At 39.9% G+C, this 22,723-nt stretch overlaps 1 protein-coding gene across 2 annotated transcripts in view; it reads right to left on the bottom strand.

Annotated features, from left to right (window-relative positions):
- LOC105696024 (axin) overlaps positions 1 to 22,723 on the bottom strand; it is a 66,813-nt gene that overhangs the window by 34,284 nt on the left and 9,806 nt on the right. Inside the window, exon 1 of one of the 2 annotated variants that reach the window (XM_023432708.1) lies at positions 14,107 to 14,159. The exons of the other annotated variant lie outside the window; for it this stretch is intronic. The gene's annotated coding sequence lies outside the window, so the exon portion shown is untranslated. Of the gene's footprint in view, positions 1 to 14,106; positions 14,160 to 22,723 lie in introns of those variants that run through there. 2 annotated transcript variants of the gene reach the window in all.

Genomic DNA, 22,723 nt, shown 5'->3' with positions numbered 1-22,723 from the left:
TGAATGAGCGATATCATAAATAAATGAAAATTTCATTTATTTCAGAACTGATAAATGGAGCATTATATTTATTAAGTCTGAAGAAACGTACACATTTTGTGGTATTTTGTTTATTCATATCCCGAAGTCTTCATACGATATCATTTAAACGAATGATGTGTTAGAGAAATGGAATCTCGAGATTACTACACGGTAGAACCGTTAATTAGGAAATTAAAGAAGGTTTCCTGTCCCACAGTTTTCTCTACCTTTAGAAGATAAGATCGTAAACGATAATGGCGCCTCCTGGCGGTTGGAACGGTGAAGCTCTGAATACGATGGCGAGAAAGCGCCGCACTTTCGACTCCAGTAAACCTAGTCACGGTTGCTTTGCCTTATTACATCGAATATTAATGCATCGCCATCTTTCCATGAGTAAAAAATCTGGCACGTATCAATATTTCGCGGCCTTTCTATCATACCGAAATATCGAACAAGGGGTCTATTACGTAAAGCAAATTGAGCGAAAATGTGAAAAGATGAGTACCTCACTGTATTACGGAACGTTTCTGGTGGTGAAAATGCGAGGCCATTCATATGAACTTACTCGACACAAATTTTTAAGCGAAATGGTGAAGCATACAAGAAAAGATTGAAAATTAACCGCCGTGAACATCTTCCACGGATTGTGACACCGAAATTCAAAATGGAAAACCTCCTGGGTGTTTTTGATTTTTGGCAACAATCGGATTCGGGGACGTAATAATAACCTTATTAGAAGAAGAAGGGAATTACGTGATGTTTCAGACCCATTTTCGTTAGAAGAAAGAGAATTTACTAGGATGTACAGGTAAGTTTTTGTTATTGCGAGGTTATACTTAAGTTTCTGACAACCGGAATCCTTAAAGCGATCTGAAAGTGGCGTCGCAGAGGTTTTGTTTATAAAACTTTTCTCCCAACACGGTTTACCGAATAGGGTGAAACTTTACAACGTGAATAGGGAAACTATAAGGAAGGTCCTGAAACTCATGAAATTTCAATACTTTTCAAATATGTTTATAGGTATTTTGAAAATACTTTATAAAAAATGAAATTTCGGGAGTTTAAGGATCTACCTTAGGGTCTACATATTCACGTTTTAAAGTAAGGAACGATTTGAGACACCGTTCGTAGAAAAGGTTTATGAACAATTGAGCTTTCAGATGCCACTTTCACATCCCCTTAACTACTAGTTTTACAACAATCACATAATATTCACAATATTATCTTAATCCTACATCAAAATATTCACAATATTATCTTAACCCTACATCGTAATATTCACAATATTATCTTAACCCTACATCCTAATATTCACAATATTATCTTAACCTTACAGCATACTATCCACAATATTATCTTAACACTACATCATACTATTCACAATATTATCTTAATCCTACATCATAATATTCACAATATTATCTTAACCTTACAGCATACTATCCACAATATTATCTTAACCCTACATCATACTATTCACAATATTATCTGAATCTTACACCATAATATTTACAATATCATCTCTACGATATTATCTTAAACTTGCGATAGTCCCCCGTAGTTTCCTCTGGACCGCTACCTTGCCGTTAGAGTTTACGACGAGGTCATAGACCATTGACTGTTTTCGCGATGTTACAAAGAGAGGAAGCCTCGCTAGCGAACCGTGACGCCAACCTTGCGGATAAACACCGCAGAGGTCTCTGACTTGTTTTCCGCCTTGCGGTAAATGCCGGGTTTAAAAAACGGGTCTAGGGGAATTTACAGGCCGTGGGCAGGGGAACTTACCGAGCCGAGAAAAAAGGCGGATAATTATCGAGGGCGAGGAAGAAAAAAATCATGAAGCCAGGATTAATGGCCGATGCGAGGTACAATTTTTATGGACTCCATTGAGTGCTCCGAAAGCTTCATCGAATATTTGATAGCTGGTCAAGGATAATGGAAGTCGAATGGAGAACGGCAGCGTAAATCATAAGCACATCTTCATTCACTTTTTATGCGCGACCGAAGTGAGCCGATAGCCAATAAAAAGTTACATCTTAAGATGCCGCCGCGTGCGCGCCATCTAGCGGCGACTTTTGAAGACATTCGACCGTACAAGAAAGTCTTCGTTTTTCCAAGCGTGTTTCACGGGAAAGAAATTACTGCCACTTAATAAATCAAATGAAATTGATCGTTCTCCTTATTGCTTTTCCAGCTTGCCATTATTTACACTAAAATCGACGCGATGTTAATGGTCAGGGTTGGGTAATTTCGCATTTTTAGATGTTTTTCACGTATATTACGTAAACTACGTAGTTTGCCGTAGAAAATTGTAGATATGCAAGATACACCGCATCTGCTAGGTTACAAATGTCTTTTACCATAAGTGTCAACACAAACACTTTTATGAAATAACAAATTAATTCGTCGCGCGTGTTCAAATTGGTTTAGAATTTCACACTTCTAATATGGCAAAGGTCGCAGATGTATGATATACGCAACGTGAATAAAAATTCATTGAATCAATGAATTACTTCTTTGAACAGTACTAAAGAAATATCTTGTTAATTCCAAGAACAATTATTTCACCGAAATAAATTGTCATAATTCCGAATAAATGTTGCGCCCATTTTTTTTCGATTTTACTTGCGTTAAATAATTATTCTTTGAATTAACCGAATCTTTCTTTGGTACTAGTCAAAAAAATATTCCTTTGGTTCAACATCTGTTTCTAATTTAAGGTAACTGGAAAGTGGCTCTTCTGAGTAACTCCGTATAATGAACTAATTGTTCATTGTTGCTTAATTCATCCCTCTTGCAACGTGTGGAGATACAATCTGGCTACTCGTCGCCATGCTGCCTCCAGATGGCAGCCGAAGATGTCTGTACTAAATTTGACATGATTAAACGCGATAATCATTCTCTGATATAGTGTAAAATATTGTTAAATAACGCTTACTTCTGTTAAGATATGAAAGGCGTTGAGAAATCTCATCTACGTCGATAAAACAAAATTCATCTATAACCTTTTTAGTGGTAATACTGTTTTGAATACTCAAAGGGTAACATATGAGTATTCAAAAGGGTAACAATGCCTACGTTCGTTTTTATATTGACAGCTGTGTCGAATTATATTGAGTATTGTACCAAATGGCATACTCCACCTGTCGTTTTCGTACAATAAATATCAAGAAATCGAAGTAAAACTCCCGAAATCCTCTGGATTCATGCTTTCTGGGGCCCTAATTGACTGCAGAGGGACCCCCTGCGCCATCTGTGATTTCCAGGTCAATTAAATTTTCACTCGAAGACCTCGTATTCCCATAATTTTAGCATCGAAGCGCATACAACACTTTTTTTGCCTTTATCCTGTTCAAATGCGAGTTTATCGATTACCAGAGTGTTCTAAATTGTCGTAAAATTGTCCTGACCCTTTCGTTTCTCATATCAGAGCCTTCGATAATTGTATACTGATCGAAACATGAGAGCTCGACGCCATTTTGGTTCTGGTCTGGCCTAAGTTAAACAATTTTTTCCAAAAATCCAAATTTTGAATGTGTCAGGACAATTCTTAGATGATCGGGTTTGATGTGTCAAAGTTTCGGACAGTTTGGTCTAATACCCTTAAAAAAAAGTGTTGTATTCGAATCGACTGATGTGAAGGGGATTTCATTTCACCTTAACCCCGAAGTTCTAACGTGGTGACAAAGTCCCTCAGTCGGCGCTTTCGCGTTTTCCAACGAAATAATTTCCCCGGTCCGCGTTTCTTTGAAATTAAAATGAATTTTGACTCGTCAGGCTCCAGAGCACAGCGAAGCCCAGTGAGAAAGAAGCGGCGTCGCGGCTCACCTCTCGGCAGCCTCTCTCCGTAGAGCCGCGAAAACAGTCTATGGTCTATGACCCCACCATAGACCATAGGCGGGTTGCGGGGGGAAGGAGAGGGCACCGCGAGCTGCCGGTCGGCATTCTTACATGGGGCTACTAGTTTTTCAGGGCAGCGGCCTCTCGGTCCGTCTCCCTTCCCCTTCGTCTTCTCTCTCGCGTCTCGTTTCCTCTCCGTCGCGCGTTACCGTGGCGCCATCTCTCGGTCCTTCCGCGCGGCTCGACCCTCTCTCTCCCTCGCGGCCCAGGTCGCTCGGAGGTGAGAAAGAGACGCAAGATGGCCGCCGTATCTCTTCTCGGCGCGTCTCTTAGCGGCCGAGGGCCGCTTATCGTCCCCCGATTAACATTCTCTCGAAAAACAAGCCACCACTGTGTCCCTTTCGAGCCGAAAGGGCGGAGATGAGCGAAAGGGAGAAGACGTGACACGTGGAGAAAGCATCGATCACGGAGACCGAGCGAGAGGGGCGTGCGTTGTGTTTTTAAGGTGATACGAAAGTGTGATGTATACATAACAGCAAGTAGAAATATTTATGAAACTTTTCTCCAAACTGGGTGCGTCGAATTATCTGAAACCTCAACACGTGATTATGAAGACCCTAAGGAAGAACGTGAAATTTCATAACAAAAAAAAATATTTTCTTATTTATCTCAGACTAGAACCGAGGACATATATTTTTGTGAAAAATGTAATTTCACGATGATTGCGTTCTTTTTTCAGAGCCTTCGTCATCACCTGCTGAAGTTTCAAATGATTCGGTGCACCCAGTATGGAGAAAAGTTTCATAAATATTTTCACATGTTGACATACAATCTTTATGGTGATATGAAAAAGGCCATTCTATATGTATGTACATATAAAACGTCAAAATACTTATAAAACATCTCCAAACTAGGTGCACCGAATAATTTGAAACTCTAACGCGTCATTATGGAGGTCGCGAAATTTCGCATTTCGAAAAAGAAAATTGTATTTATCCTAAACAAGAACCAAAGAAACAAATTGTTGTCGAAAAACAAAATTACGTGAGTTTTAAGATCTTCATTGGGACCCCCATAATAAACTGTTATAGTTTAAAATTATTCAATACAAAGAAATATTTCCTGGGTTCGATACACTTATTTTCTCAGTGTACTATTACTGTTCTAAGAATACATAGTACAACGAACTAAAAATAATTGTACAAATATTACAATAACAGTACGATTAACAAAACTGGGCCGCAAGGAATCCGCGCCGGCGACGCCGCCTGGCGGCATAAGCCCGGACTTTTTGGCGAGCGTCACCGCCACCCAAACGTCGGTATTTGGAAATTGGGCCGCGCGGTCCGTTTTTCGCCCCTTCCCGGGAATCTTTTTACGCGAAGTCGTGCCTCGAGAGATTAGTCCCGACTCTGAAGAGACCGCCGAGGTTCCTAATCGCTTTTGTCGGCAGAAAATGGAATCGCGAGTTTCTTTCAGTCCAGGGATGTGAGGATCCTGCGATCGCGTCGGCTTGTTTATGGAACTAGCCGCCAGGTGGCCGAAGTGGGGAATTTCTGGCTCTGGTAAAACGAGCGATTAGAGAGAGAATGTCGGTCCGGAGAGAGTCCTGGACATGGATATAGGTTGCCGTGCACACTGATCGGACTATGAAGACGACGGAATAGGAAGATAGAAGACAAAGGGGATGATTTCTCGGACTAGGAAAAGGACTATTTTCCATGTATGTACAGTAGGCACCCCCACATCGGAAATATGGAATGAAACCTATTGGAGAATTTAGTACTTTTTTAGTCCTATTTTAATGCTACAATCTCGATTTTAGTGCTCCGCCCCTTATACCGAAAATCGGTGGTGGTGCTGAGTGAACGTTCACTCAGCATCCTCACAGTGCATATTACGTTAAGGGAAAGATTCACGGAAAAAACGAGAATGCAGTATTTTGGTGCTATTTAAGTGCTTTAGGAATACCCAAGAGACAGATCCGAAACATCACCCCATTCACCCTAAAACTACCCCCGATCGTATAGACTCCAAGATAGAAAAGGTAGAAGTAATAACACATTTTGCACGTTCTTCTCTCTCATTATTTTGGTGTTATTTAAGCGTAGGTTGTGGGCTTCATGTGTCGTACGTTCATGATCTTGTTGTAGGGAGGCGTTTGATGTCTCCCCGTTGGTTGTTCTATCTACGGGAACGTACGACTCGTGATCAGAGCTAAAATGTTGATCAGCAGAAGACGTCTTGCAACGTTGTAGCGAAACCGTTGATGTTTCTAGGTAAGTAATCCCATCAACGAGAATGTACGGCTTGGTCTATGTATAGTCAGAGTGTTCTTCAGGCACAGGGATAAAGCAGGGCGCATAACAGTATCAGCGATTTGGTTCCTGCTGGGGCTGTGCTACATTCCCAACTATCAAGTACCGCCAGTTGCCTGTGCGGCACCCTAATGGAGGATAGGAAACATAACGCGATGAAAAATACTGCATCGTGTGCGTCGTGGCACATGGCACACGGAAACATGGTACCGGTTCTCCTTCCTTATCCTCATCAGTGAAATCACCACAATTAAGATGATATGAAAGACGCTGAGAAATTTAATCAACGTCGATAAAACAAAATTCATCTATAACCTTTTTAGTGGTAATGCCGTTTTGAATACTCAAGGGTAACATAAGCTGGCGCGTCACGTTACCGACATTTATATTTATGTTGAAGTCTTTTGTAGTCTACCTTGAGAATTATACGAACTATATGTTATATAGAATACCAGTTTATCGATTACCAGAGTGTTCTAACTTGTCGTAAAATTGTCATTTTTGAAAAATCCGAATTTTGAATGTGTCAGGACAATTCTTAGATGATCAGGAGTGATGTGTCAACGTTTCGGACAGTTTGGTCCAATACCCTTAAAAAAAAGTGTTGTATTCAAATCGACTGATATAAGCGGGGTTTCACTTCACCTTAAACCTTACAGTAGTAATGCTCCCGTGTACCAGTACCGCGATACTATCCGACATCGTAAACAAATGTCTCGAAACCTCATAACCAGTAGTTTCCGTCGGGTCAGCCGATAGTGCCGATCGACGCCGGAATTCTCCAATCTTCTCCTCGGCCCATTCGGTATAGCAACCGTCCAGCGGCGGTGCCTCTCGCCTACCGCCGGCAGAATCGTTCGGAAAGCCGGACAACATCGACAGCCCTAGTTCCAGCCGCCTAAGGAGAGCCGGCTCGAAAGTGCGAGCGGGACGGACCAAGAGCGCTCGGGTCTGCCGCGGGGACGGAAAGGGGCGGGGAGGGAGAGGGACGAGAAAAGAAACGGATAAAAAGAGAGACGGAAGACGTAGGCCTCAGCGGCTGGCGGCACCGCTTGATGTACGCCGGGTCCGTAATTACAGGTTTTCGGAACGCCTCGCTCGGCCGAGCCACGCCGTTCGAGAGCCGGAGCCCTTCCCTTGGCGGCCGCCTCTACCGGGTGTTCCAAAACTACCTGAATCAGCGATGGCTAAGGCCTTTGGGGACTAGGAGTCTTGGTAATGCGGTACCGAGGTTCCTAAACCAGCATGCATGTTGCATACAAGATAGGCACAGTTAAAGTTCTTGGGTGTCCCAGAACTACCTGGATCAGCGATGACTATCCCTTTGGGTACCAGCAGTCTTGGTAGTGCTGTACTGGGGTTTCTAAAGCACCATGTACGTTGCATGAACTTCGTGCAGTTTTAGAAAGGGCGTAGTTAAACTTTTCGGGTGTCCCAAAACTACCTGAATCAGCGATGGCTAAGGCCTTTGGGTACTAGGAGTCTTGGTAATGCGGTACCGAGGTTCCTAAACCAGCATGCATGTTGCATGAACTTCGTGGAGTTACAAGATAGGCACAGTTAAAGTTCTTGGGTGTCCCAGAACTACCTGGATCAGCGATGACTATCCCTTTGGGTACCAGCAGTCTTGGTAGTGCTGTACTGGGCTTTCTAAAGCACCATGTACGTTGCATGAACTTCGTGCAGTTTTAGAAAGGGCGTAGTTAAACTTTTAGGGTGTCCCAAAACTATCTGGATCAGCGATGATTATCCCTTTGGGTACTAGGAGTCTTGGTAATGCGGTACCGAGGTTCCTAAACCAGCATGCATGTTGCATGAACTTCGTGGAGTTACAAGATAGGCATAGTTAAAGTTCTTAGGTGTCCAAGAACTTCCTGGATCAGCGATGATTAGCCCTTTGGGTACCAGGAGTCTTGATAGTATTGTACTGGGGTTTCTAAAGCACCCTGTACGTTGCAAGAACACCATGAAGTTAGAAATTAAATGCAGTTAAGTGTAACTTAATGCAAGTGTTCCGAGTGTCTCCGAACTATCTGAATCAGCAATAACTAACCCTTTGGGTACCAGGAATCTTGGTAATGCGGTGTCGAAGTTTCTAAAGAACTCTGCATGTTGCATGAACGTCGTGTAGCTAGAAATCGGACATAGTTACGCTTTTGAAGTGTCCTGAAACTACCCGAACCTGCGATGGCTAGTTCTTTGGGTACTAAGAGTCTTAGTAATGCGGTACCGAGGTTCCTAAAGCACCCTGCACGTTGCATGAACGTCATGTAGCTAGAAATCAGACATAGTTACGCTTTTGGAGTGTCCTAAAACTACCCGAACCTGCGATGGCTAGTCCTTTGGGTACCGAGAATCTTGGTAATGCGGTACCCAGGTTTCTAAAGAACTCTGCACGTTTCATGAACCTCGTGTAGTTAGAAGTCAGGGTGTCTACATGAGGGAACAATAATACCTTCATAGATTACTACACTTCTTAGATTGTTTTGACGTGCAATAGCAAAGCTGAATAGAACTATGAAGAACCTCCGCAATGTTTTACAAACAACCCGCAAATAGAGTATTACGCAATCCGCGTTTATGCGTTATATTTGCAACTTCATAAATGTTAATTTAAAACGGAAGATGAATTACGAGGGGCTTTCAAGTACCATTGACCTTGTACGTTTCGAGCATCCTAGCAGTTAGCCTTGAACCACAGCGTGCCATATAAATTAAGAAATTTTAAGTAGACCTTATTATTCATGACATGCAAATGTGCTCCTCCAAGAGATCTTGGTAAACATTTCTAGTAGAATCCTGACTCGTAATTCTAATACAAGGATTACGGTTACGCCCTCTATAATGTTAATAAAACATTTGCAATTACTTTTTACTCCCTAACTGTTAGACCCTAGTCGATTAGAATTTCCAATTAATTCATGTATGAACTGTAGTTCCTTGTATTATAACAATCACTTGTACGATCTAAAAAACAATAACAGAGATTGGTAGCACGCGTCGAAGAATACCGAACAAAGTTTAATTATTAATTACCTACAATGTCAACTGTTTGCTATTATTTTTTATTATGTTATTTAATTATTATGTTGCATCGACTGTATAATTTATATTCGCTTTTATTTTAACAACCACGAAAGGATTACAAAGCAATGGCAGAAGTACCGACAGCATGCATCGAGTACTTGTGAAGCTCCGGTCGACTTTTGGCAATGATCTTTATTAATTACGAGTATATGCCGGAGGGTGTCATAAAGTTGACATGCAAGGAACGCGGTAGCCGGATATTCTTGTTTACGATTATGAACCTAGTGATTATATCGGGTGTCAGGAGCCGGATATTCTTGTTTACGATTATGAACCGGCCGACTCTATCGGGTGTTCAACGACGATCCATTAAACGATTTATTCCTGTGACACGCGGAACGAGGAAAAATTGTCGATGTTACCGATTGCACGCCCTGAATTAGGTCTACAGGGTGACGCAAAATATATTAGTCTGCTTTTATCAAAGACAATCCAGTAAACCATTTGCTCGTACATTATTGAAAAAGAGGTAATACCGTGAATGTTGCCGATTACACTCTTTGAATTAGGTCTACAGAGTGACGCAAAATTTCTGAGTCTCCTTTTATCAAGGACAATCCAGTAAACCATTTACTCGTACATTATTTAAAAAGAGATAATACCGTCAATGTTGACGATTGCGCGCCCTGGATTAGGTCTACAGGGTGACGCAAAATATACGAGTCTCCTTTTATCAAGGACAATCCAGTAAACCATTTACTCGTTCATTATTTAAAAAGAAATAATACCGTCAATGTTGACAATTGCGCGCCCTGAATTAGGTCTACATGGTGACGCAAAATATCTGAGCCTCCTTTTATCAAGAACAATCCAGTAAACGAATTATTCCAATGAAACTTAAAAAAACGAAAAATTGAAGACGTCACTGGCAATGCTTCGTGAAATAAGTCTACAGAGTGACGCAGAATTTTGGTACCTTTTCTTTTATCCAGGACAATTCAGTAAACCATTTACTCGTACATTATTTAAAAAGAGGTAAAATCGTGAATGTTTCCGATTACACTCTCTGAATTAGGTCTACAGGGTGATGCAAAATATATGAGCCTCCTTTTATCAAGGAAAATCCAGTAAATGAATTATTCCAATGAAATTTAGAAAAACGAAAAATTGAAGACGTCACTGGCAATGCTTTGTGAAATAAGTCTACAGAGTGACGCAGAATATATGAGCCTCCTTTAACAACAACGATCCAGTAAACGAATTATTCCAATGAAACTTAGAAAAACGAAAAATTGAAGACGTCACTGGCAATGCTTCGTGAAATAAGTCTACAGAGTGACGCAGAATTTTCGCGCCTTTTCTTTTATCCAAGACAATTCAGTAAACCATTTACACGTATATTATTGAAAAAGAGGTAATACCGTGAATGTTACCGATTACACTCTCTGAATTAGGTCTACAGGGTGACGCTGAGTTCTTCAATTTTTTATCGCAAATAGGAGATTAAATGATATTCTTATGATACCTAGAAAGAGTATAAACTTTGTATGTCACCAATTACACGCCCTGGATTAGACGTGGAGTTAAATTTGTATGTTTCTTAAATGCGACCTTTAAATATACATGAAAATACTCGGAACGACGTCCTCTACGATATATCAAAGTTATGCAAAAATTGGAGAGAATCACCCATAATTACGAAAAATATAATTAAACCCATATATTGTGACCACACACGCGAGTAGTTTTATTCGAGTCGTTGCAGTGGAAGTGCACGTTGAAAAAGGACACCCAGTTTACCTTCGGCGGCGTTTATAAATGCAACCGACACAAAGGCCTGCACTCGCGCTCCTTGACCGGTACGGAGTGATTCCAGATTTTTATACGATTCCGTTTTCAAATGCCCGAAGTAAAAAAGAAGATTCATCCTGTACACGCAAGGAACTATCACGTATCAAGTGCACCTTCGGGTCTGCAGAAATTTGACTGTATGCACGCCAAAAATAGTGTAATACATGTACACTGAGAGACATCAATGCCCTCCCATCCTGCACAGGCGATGCCGTATCTGCAGGGGAGGCATTCATGCCCGCCAATGTACACTGGGAGACATCAATGCCCTCCCATCCTGCACAGGCGATGCCGTATCTGCAGGGGAGGCATTCATGTCCACCATTGTACCGTAGTGTAGGAGGAATTTAAATATACGTGTCTACTATTGACAAGTCCTTATATTTTCCTTTTTATTCTTGCAGAATACTACTGTGACTTATTGTTAAAACAATGTATGTGTATGTCTCAAAACTAGAGTATCCGAATAAGAGCCAGCTTCTCGGTTCTGTGGTACAAGACTAACAAGGAAACATTCCCAAGTGTCCGCCGTCGATCTTATTGATTTTCATATATGTTGAAGAACGCAAAAATATAAGAGACGCGTGTTTTTCTTTTATCTGCAATGGTCCATATTTAAGGGGGGAAACAACCCCCCAAGGTTTGGCGAAAATTCGATTTTTATTTTAATTTACGTAGAAGCAGGGGAGGGATTTCGACGAAACTTGGCATAAACGTATTCTGTATAAGGACGGTGAAAACACTATATTGTCCAGGAATACTACACCACCTCAAGGGGGTGAACTACCCTTCGGGCGACATTTTTTTCTAATATCTATTAAACAAGCACTCCTACTTAAGTTCCACTTACGCCATGTGATTGCCCATGAAAAAAGAGGAAATATGTGTTTTTTGCTTTGTGCGAATAAACATTTATACATCGGTTGAAAGAATGGATCTAGGTGGTATATGGGTATATCCCGACTATCTTTATTGAGTCATATCGTTATCGTTGCGAAACAATTGTAGTCTCTTAAACTGTTTTTTTTTTAATTTATTTATATATAATTGCATGTTATAAAAACCAACGACATTTTGAGGAATTAGCACGTTTACACGATTTATGTACAATGAATTGGTCACAATATGACCCAACAAAGATAGTGATTTCTTGCTCAAACTTACAAAACCATTGCAAAAGTGAGATAGGGACGAGTCTATCCGTGATGACGTCGATTCGGAGTATACTTTATTTGGAGGTTATATCGCCATCGAATCTGTTGCGAAACAATTTCAGTCTCTTAAAATGTTTTTTAAATTTATTTATAATTGCATGTTATAAAAACCAACGCCATTTTGAGGAATTAGCACGTTTACACGATTTATGTACAATGAATTGATCGCGATATGACCCAACAAAGATAGTGATTTCTTGTTCAAACATATGAAACTATTGTAAAAGTGAGATAGGGACGAGTCTATCCGTGATGACGTCGATTCGGAGTATACTTTATTTGGAGGTTATATCGCCATCGAATCTGTTGCGAAACAATTTCAGTCTCTTAAAATGTTTTTTAAATTTATTTATAATTGCATGTTATAAAAACCAACGCCATTTTGAGGAATTAGCACGTTTACACGATTTATGTACAATGAATTGATCGCGATATAACCCAACATAGTGATTTCTTGTTCAAACATATGAAACTATTGCAAAAGTGAGATAGGGACGAGTCTATCCGTGATGACGTCGATTCGGAGTATAATTGAACCGTGTAATTGCGGGTGGCAGTTTAAGCCGGCATCGAAACGGAGGAAGAGAGGCAGGAAGGACACCCGGTAGACTGGCGGGGACGTTTACAAATGCAGCTGGAAGAAAAGACCTGGACTTACGCTCCTTGACCGTTACGGAGTGATGGATCGACGAAAATACGATTAAGGAGCACGCCACTAGGCGGCGGCACCGCCGAGCGCCGCGCCGAAAGGTCCAAACATGTCCGACCGGCCGGCGCTCAACAGTGCCGGCGATATTGCGGGATTTCTAACCTCTGTAGGGACGGCAATTGGACAAAATGATCCATGATTTATCCAAGCTCGAGGTGTAAGAAAGTACTTTTTTATGTCACTTGATTATTATTGCGACAAATTTTCAATGTTAGTAATAGAGATTAAGGGATTTCTAGCAATCTACAAGGGCGACCGCGCCGCGAGAAGTGGAGAAGATGATGAAAAAACGGATTTATTCAGGGTTGAGGTGCAAGTAAGTGAGATATTCTTTTTATATATGTATCACTGAATATTATTGAGACAAATTGTGAATGTTTATGTAACAGATATTAAGGGATTTCTGTAGATCTACAGGAGCGACCACACAGCGAGTGTTGGACAAAATGATTAAAAAACGGATTTATTCAGGTTTGACGTTCAAGAAAGTAATTATTAGGGCAAATATTATATACTATTATTAGGACAAATCGTGAACGTTTATGTAACAGATATTAAGGGATTTCTATAGATCTACAAGAGCGACCGCGCCGCGAGAAGTGGACAAAATTATAAAAAAAATAGATTTATTCAGAGTTGAGGTGCAAGAAGGTGAGATATGTTTTTTCTATATGTCACTGAGTATTATTGCGACAAATTGTGAATGGTGATATAATAAATATTAAGGGATTTCTAACGATTTACAGGAGCGACCGCGCAGCAAGAAGTGGACAAAATATTTAATATGCAGATACATTCAGAAATGAGACTATCTGAGGATGTCTAATATTCCCTTTTTTCCAGAAGACAAAACAACTAAGAAAGTACTTCATTACTTCATCCAATATGATTGGCTATTGTTATCAAATATTCTCTTCATACTAGAATTAATATTGTAGTTCAACTACCCGCCCAATAAAAAAGCGATTTTGGGCGAGCAGTAAATAGATTTCATCAGTCATGTAATCCTTTCATAGCCACACGTGGTCTCAGAGACTCTCTTTTACTATTGTTGTCAACAAATCTCCACATGTGACTTCTGAAAGATTACCAATCATCATTCACGTCCTGTTAACAATAAACTCACATTTTAAGAGTACTCCTTGTTGTCAGCTCGCGATGAATCGCAAATAACTGCCTTCACTCACCTGCAACAAAAATGAGAAACGGCAAATTTACTAATTAGAATAAGTTTAGTGAATTAATTATTTCTTAAGTCTCATGTAATAATACCTAGCTGGTAATCTTAAAAATATCGGATCATTACAATATATTATTCAATAATTTTTATTACACCTGTAAAAACCAAGATGGCGTAGCCACTTTAGGGTGATATGAAAGGCACTGAGAAATTTAATCGACGTCGATAAAATGAAATTCATCCATATCCTTTTTGGTGGTAACGCCATTATGAATACTCAAATGGTACATAAGCTGGCGCGCCCCGTAAGCAACATTTATATTTATATTAAGTCTTTTACACTCTCCGTTGAGAATTGTACGAAATGAAGCGTTCCATATGTCATTTCGGTAAAGTAATGATAAAGAGATCGATGTAAAACTGTCGAAATCCTGTGAATTCATGATTGTTTATACTCCAATAGACCAACGGCGCCATCTGTGACGTTTAGCTGCAACTAAATTTTTCCTCTAAAGACGCGTTACCCACGGGACAAGCCTGCAATCGCTCCTGAAAGTATTTCCCATATTTTCCGATCTGACTCTGTAATATTTCACTTCTATTGTATTCTAAATTGTTCGAGCTAGGTCCTGAAACTCTTCATTTTCGATTTTAAGCCTTGAAAAAACGTAAACCATCAAAAAAATGCGGACAGCGTCATGTTGATCTAGTCCATGATAATTAAAAAAATTGTTGTATAAAAAATGAAATTTCGTGAGTTTCGGGACCTACATAGGGTCACCATATTCACGTGGTAAAATTTGAAATGAATCGGTACAGCCGATTCGGAGAATGGTTTAACGAACTATTTGAACTCTCGGATATATATAGGCTAACCCTTTCATATCACCTTAAAGGATCTACACTCGCCCTCATGAAGATGTAACCTAAACGGGAAAACAAGAATGCATCCTGTCGTGGATTTCCATTGGTTGGGTGTTATTCCTTGCTCCCTTGCTTTCCGCGGTGCGCATAGATGGCGCCACCCATAAATGTGCACGGAAATCCTTATCGGCGGATGGCGCATGCGTTTACGTATCTACTTTATGCAAAACAGGCATTCTCTTTAAGGACAGGAGTCATCGCGGCCATCTTGGGAACTTCGCCTGCAAAAGTCCAGGTGGCGTTTCTACGCTGAAAATCCGCTCATCGCAAAAACGACAAAGGAGTAGAACGAGCACGCCTACATCACATTCGCCATTGATTTTCATGAGTCGAGTGCAATTCTTTTGTCCAATTCTATCTCATATATCCTTTTATACCCCGAAATAGTCCTAGACGACGCTACGTGCGCAAAGCAGTGTCAGGTATACAAATGTGTTCTATTCTGTTTTGTGTATTAAATGGAAAACAGGGAATACCCTTAAGGTGAAGTGAAACCCCCTTCAAATCAGTCGATTCGAATACAACACTTTTCTTTTAAGGGTATTAGACCAAACTGTCCGAAACTTTGACACATCACTTTGATCATCTAAGGATTGTCCTGACACATTCAAAATTTGGATTTTTAGAAAAAATTTTTTAAGACCAGAAAAAAAAATGGCGACGAGCTCTCATATTTCGATCAATATACAATTATCGAAGGCTCTGATATGAGAATCGAAAGGGTCAGGACAATTGTACGACAATTTAGAACACTCTGGTAATTGATAAACTCGCATTTGAACGGAATAAAGGCAAAAAAAGTGTTGTATGCGCTTCTATGCCAAAACGATGGGAATACGAGGTCTCGGAGTGAAAGTTTAATTGACCTGGAAATCACAGATGGCGCAGGGGGTCCCTCTGCAGTCAATTAGGGCCCCAGAAAGCATGAATCCAGAAGATTTCTGGAGTTTTACTTCGATTTCTTTATAATTATTGTGCGAAAACGACAGGCGGAGTATGCCATTTGGTACAATATCCAATATAATTCGACACAGCCGTCAATATAAAAACGAACGTCGGCAACGTAGGCCTTTAGAAACATCTTCTTTATAGATGTCGATGAAGTTCCTCGACGTGTTTCACTTCACCTTAACTCGGGGAATCGGCGCGGCCATTTTCTATGCTTCGTCGACAGAAGTCTAGGTGGCGCTGCCACTTTGGAGAAGCGGCAGTCGCCGTTATAAAGATATAACCAAGACGGGAACCAGGAGGTACGAAAGGGAAAGGCGCGACCAAGGGCCGGGGGCCAAGAGAGAGGAGGAGAGGGCGAAGGGGCAGCCTGAAGAAGGCGCGTAATTATACACCGCGCCCACCGTCTTCGTCTTCATCTTCGCCCGTGAGCCCGCCCGCGTGTCCGTGACCGTGCGCGACCGCCCGAGAGAGGTGTCGGCACGGGACTAAAAAGACTAAATAGCTTTCATTTTTGATAGTCCTTTTTTGCACCGTATAGTTCTTTCATCTTGAATATGTTAGGTTTTGCGATGCCCTTCATCGCCATTTATTCCCAAATTCGACGGTAAATAATGTGTTAAGGGGTGTCGGTACCTTGTGACACGGGAATAAAAAGACATGCTTTCATTTTTGATAGTTGCTTTTTGTAACGTATAGTTGTTTCATTTTGAATATGTTTGACTCTTGTATACAGATCGAGAGGAGATTAAGAGGTATTGGCACCTTCTGGCATTAGAATAAAAAGACTAAATGGTTTTCATTTTTTATAGTCGCTTTTCGCACCATATAGTTGTTTCATCTTGTATATGTTCTACTTTTAAATACAGATTAAAAGGAGTTTATGAGATACCGGTACCTTCTATCATGCACCCAGAAGAAAGATTTATTAAACCAAGAAAATATTTTTTTAAGTAGTACCAAAGAAATATTTTCTTCACTCGAGGAATAATCATTTGATTAAAATAAATTGTCATAATTCCGAGGAAACGTGTCATTCAATTTATTCTAGTTAATTTGGGCCAAGTAATTATTCTTCGAATTAACAAAACATTTCTTTGGTTAAATGAATTTCTTTTTCTCAGTCTAGGGATGTTATACAAAAGGAGTTCGTTCGCGTACAAGAAATAGTCGCCCCGACGCGATTCTACCTGGTGGAAACGTACTAGCTTTCCTGCAAACGTTGCCTTTGCAATTACCTGCCTTTCGAAACGATACTTGCACCTAGAGTCCCTAGAAGATCCGTGACGGGTTTTCATTGGTCGATTTCAACTTTCTTCGTAACGGCAAGCCGTCACGAAAGTCGCGGGGAAATAACGCACTAAAAAAAAGACACGGTTCTAACCACACATTTAAAACAGGCTTGGCAAAGTTTGACCCATTTTGGTTAAAACCAGCGATTTTTTCCGCTTTTTTTTTCCGGTAAATAAAATACATTACATAAAACCCACGCGGTTTTACCCAGGATTTTAACCCTTTGAACACGGAGCCATTTCGACATATGGGCGAAAGTCGTCTGACCGTGCAGGCAATATTGGACCAAACGTCGGGCGCCTTTAGGCGCTCTTAGTAGCCAAAAGGTTAACCGATTAAAACCATCAATAAAATCCATCACATCCTTACTCAAATCTCATTTTTGGCGTTAAAGGATGTATTTTACAGCACTGTTAAAAGCGACTCTACCAATCACTTCTAAACCACTTTTATAGAAAATCCTTAAAAGAAGCTATAAAAGACGTAATTTAGCAGCAATACCTCCTCATACCCTCTTTTAAACTTCTGTTTGAGCGCTTTTAAGATAAAAGTGAGCGTTAATGTAAGCTTCATTTTGTAATATTCAATATACAAAATCCCTCTGAAAATAAATTAGCTCGCGTTAATTTGTTCATTTAAAAGCAACACTTAATGCTCATCAGTTCTTGAATCAAAGTCATATATACATTTTAAATAGAAACACTTAAAATGAATAATAAAAACGAAACTAATATTGATATGGGCTTACTTTTTAGGAATATCTAAGCTCACTTGATTTTGTAATATTCAATGAACATTTTGTTTAAAAAATCCCTCCGAAAATAAATTCGCCCGTAATTTTAATCGAAAGTAAATTAATGTAGGTACGTACTCGGCGAGTAATGTGTGTATTTAACAGACAGCGGTAGAAGTACAGACGATTTCACGAACGCGTAAAACGGAGCACTTAGGGGGCGTTCATTAATTGCGTCACGCTAATAAGGGAGGGAGGTGTTAAAGCGTGATTACACGCGATAAGAGGGAAGGGGGCACGTATCGAGCGCGACGTTCATCTCCACGATTTATTAATTATAAAAATACCCCCGATATATTAATCCACCCAAGACTTAACATTAACGAAAATACGCGTTCGTGCAAAATTTAGAAAAATAAATAATGGAGCGTGATTACACGCGATAAGAGGGAAGGGGGCACGTATCGAGCGCGACGTTCATCTCCACGATTTATTAATTATAAAAATACCCCCGATATATTAATCCACCCAAGACTTAACATTAACCAAAATATGCGTTCGTGCAAAATTTAGAAAAATAAATAATGGATCTTCGATACATACTTTGCGGTTATTCCTTACAATTTCAAGACCCTCTGTGTTTAAGCGACGTTCATCTCCACGATTTATTAATTATAAAAATACCCCCGATATATTAATGCACCCAAGATTTAATATTAACGAAAGTACGCGTTCATGCAAAATTAAGAAAAATAAATAATGAATTTTCAATACATGCTCTGCGGTTATTCCTTACAATTTCAAGACCCTCTGTGTTTAAGCGACGTTCATCTCCACGATTTATTAATTATAAAAATACCCCCGATATATTATTACTCCCAAGATTTAACATTAATCAAAAATACACAAAATAGTAGTATAATGCCTTACTGTACTTTAATTTGGATAAAAACGTTTTAATTGTTAAAAAAAAAATTCTTGAAAAACCGTACTTTTTGGGTGGGTCAAAGTGGTGTAACCCCTTAAGTGTTCGGCCACTTATTATTATATATACTATATATTCGGCCACAGTGGTAGACTTAACTTAATACGAATATCTAATACCAAACCAAGTGAAAATCGTCCTCGTTTCGTAAGACAAAGGAACCGAGGGATTCGAGGCGAAACAAGTGGGCCAAAAGCGAGGTCGGCCTTGAGGGTGAGTAACCTCGTCAAGTGGCCCTACGTGGCCCGGCGTCGTCCACATACGGCACTGGGCAATCCAGAGCTCCCCAAACGAGGAAAGCATACACACGGCTCGGCTCCCATTCACCTAACCCTTTCAGCCTCTTCCTCCTCCTCTCTCCTTCCCTCCGTCTCCCGTCGCGGCCGGTGTCGGCGAAATCTCTTTTGCTCCGCCGAGAGAGGATACGTATCCGAGAGTGTACACACTCCTTTCCCGAGAGAGCGCCGTAGGTCTTCGTCAAACGCCTGGCACGCCCTAACGGCGAGTATTCCTCGTAAACTGGATTCTTCGATGCGAGAGAGGGCGAGACACCTCGCGCCCCTGGTGGCCCCGGAACGAAGCACGGTTCCACTTTCCGTTGGCGCCGGTCCATCGGAAAGGACTCTTTACGCGCGATCGAGTAATTATTGTCAAAATGGCTTATCCAGACTCCGCACGAAGTGGAATGTCCGTATGTTATCCGTATATAAATGTTTATTGAATGTATGTAAAATATATATATGAACTCTATTTTAAATACACTCAAAGGTTAGATGTCCGGATATGATACGTAATACATATACACGTATTATACGCATCATATATACATTATATGTACGTATCATATCTGGAAAATGTATGTAAGATATATATATATATATCTTACATAAATTATATGTATGTAAGATATATGTATGTAACATATAAGATATATATATATATCTTACATATATTCGATAAACATTTATATACGGATAATATATGGAGATTCCACTTCGTGCGGGGCCTGAGTTAGTGTTGCCGAGTTTCGCCTGAAAATAATTGCTATTTCATTTAGTCTACGTTTAGTTTTTATCAAGAGTAGTCAATTTATTTAGTTTAATGAACTTTAGTTTATTTAGTTTGAAAGAACATAGGTTTATTTAGCTTGAATGAACATTAGTTTATTTATTTTGAATGAACGTTGATTTATTTAGTTTCAATGAACATTACTTTATTTAGTACTAATGAACATTAATTTATTTAGTTTTAACGAAAATTACCATATTCATAACTGTCTCTCTGATACAAACTGACGATTCAGTTTCCCAAACTTAATGACAAATCTGATATACCTCTGTATAGGAATTGGCATCGAACAATCTACGAAAAAAAAATTCTATTTCTAAATTCTATACTCAAGAATTCTACTCACAAATATTCACGTAAACTGATTAATTAAATATGCATTCCCAGTGTTTCTAGTCACGACGGAGGTAAAATTCGTAGACGGTTAATAAATCCAATTCTCCCTTCAATTAAGAGAACGAAACGTAAAAAAGTAGCATGGGATCAATTGGTTTTAATCTGCAGGCCGTCATTTTCCAGACATCGGCCGAAAGCGCTCATGAACGTGAATTACAAGACCGACTTCCGGCGCGCAAACATCAAAGGCGCCGACAAAGGGCGCCCCCCCTCCCCCCGCCGCACTCTTTTATACCCCGACACCGTTCGATTGACTTAATTTTAATGCACTTCCTTTCTTTTACCCCTCCTTTATCTCCTTTTCTTCTCTCAAAATGCCCGAGCAAATGTGATATCATCGCATTAATTGCCTCGGACGTGCACATGTTACTCGGGCCGGCTTAAAATACACCTATGCTTACTTTTTTTTTTACTGTTACGCGAAATTGCTCATGAACGGAATGGATAAGCGAGTTTCGATGGGCGGCTATCAAAGGAGCCGACCTCCGAATGGCCACGATATATGTGTCTTGACTTTTACGAGTCTCGACTTTCGTTTACGAATTTTTCTTCCTTAATGGCCAATTCGGCGGCCAGTGGAAATGGATAAATAAGATATCGTCGGATAAATTGTTTTTAACGCGGGCGACATTTTACGGGTTAATAAAATAAATCGTCCGCTTTCTATATGCCATCGTCCCAGGTTTAGCCCTGCGAATGGTCGTGGTTATCGGTTTCGACTTTTACGGCGAGTTCGTTTAGGTACGTATTTTTTCCTTAATTGACAATTTAGTGGCCAATTAAAACGGATAAATAAGACGTAGGGGGAATTGTTTTCGACGTGTACAATAAGGATGATCATCAAAAGTATGAATGGCGAGTAGCCACGATTTTTGTTTCGACTTCGTTTACTGTTCGTATTTTTTCTTAATTGACAATTTAGTGGCCAAATAAAATGGATAAATAAGACGTAGGGGGAATTGTTTTCGACGTGTACAATAAGGATGATCGTCAAAAGTATGAATGGCAAGTAGCCACGATTTTTATTTTGACTTTTACGGAGAGTTTTGTCTTCGTTTACTGTTCATATCTTTCCTTAATTGACAATTTAGTGATCAATTAAAATGGATAAATAAGACATCGTGGGGGGAATTGTTTTTGACGTGTACAATATGGATAATTATCATAATTTTTTTTAATTACACTAATTCCTACGAGTGAATAATACTGCATCATTTAAACAAGTTTAAAAAATGCCGACAATAAACGTGCAAATGCGTTAAAAATTAAAATTTTGCAACGTCCAAACCGAAGTCATCTTCCGTCACAGCCGAACAAATTATTTTTTAATTACACTAATTCCTACGAGTGAATAATACAGTATCATTTAAACAAGTTTAAAAATGCCGACAATAAACGTGTAAATGCGTTAAAAATTAAAATTTTGTAACGTCCAAACCGAAGTCATCTTCCGTCACGGCCATACAAATTATTTTTTAATAACACTAATTCCTACGAGGGAATAATACAGCATCATTTAAACAAGTTTAAAAAATGCCGACAATAAATATGTAAACGTGTTAAAAATTAAAATTTTGCAACGTCCACGCCGAAGTCATCTTCCGTCACAGCCGAACAAATTATTTTTTAATTACACTAATTCCTACGAGGGAATAATACAGCATCATTTAAACAAATCTATAAAATGCCGACAATAAACATGCAAATGCGTTAAAAATTAAAATTTTGCAACGTCCACGCCGAGGTCACCCGTTGATCTCGAACCCAATCGCTGAGTTTCTTTCGAGGAGGCGAATAATTACGATGTTATCAAGCAAATTGCCTTTAATGAGAAAATCCTTCCGAGAAAATGATAGCGCAGGGGAGTGCGAATAATATAAGTGACTTTCGATGTGGGCTCATCAAAGGCGCCGACAAGGAGCGGCCATGTTGAATGTCGCAACGTTTACGCCGAGTCAGGGAAAAGGCGTCACCGCTTTATTCCGTTTTTACACGAAACCTCCAAAGGTCTGGTAGAATTATCGACCCGATCGACTGCGGAATCGTTTTTCTGCCGGCATATGATAAAGTTCCCAGGCATGACGTGCATGATCTCGATTTTCGGCGTGCAAACATCAAAGGCGCCGACAAACCCGGACAATGCGCCGACATTGGGTCATTTCTTTGACTGGCCTGAATATCCGAACTTTTACTTTTTCTTGTATCCACCGATCAGA

This window comes from Orussus abietinus, unplaced genomic scaffold (assembly GCF_000612105.2).
Source record: "Orussus abietinus isolate OABI.00-Male unplaced genomic scaffold, Oabi_2.0 scaffold402, whole genome shotgun sequence".
NCBI classification, from domain to species: Eukaryota; Metazoa; Arthropoda; class Insecta; order Hymenoptera; family Orussidae; genus Orussus; species Orussus abietinus.
Note: the sequence above shows the minus strand (reverse complement) of the source record. Positions and strands in the feature narration are given on the sequence as shown.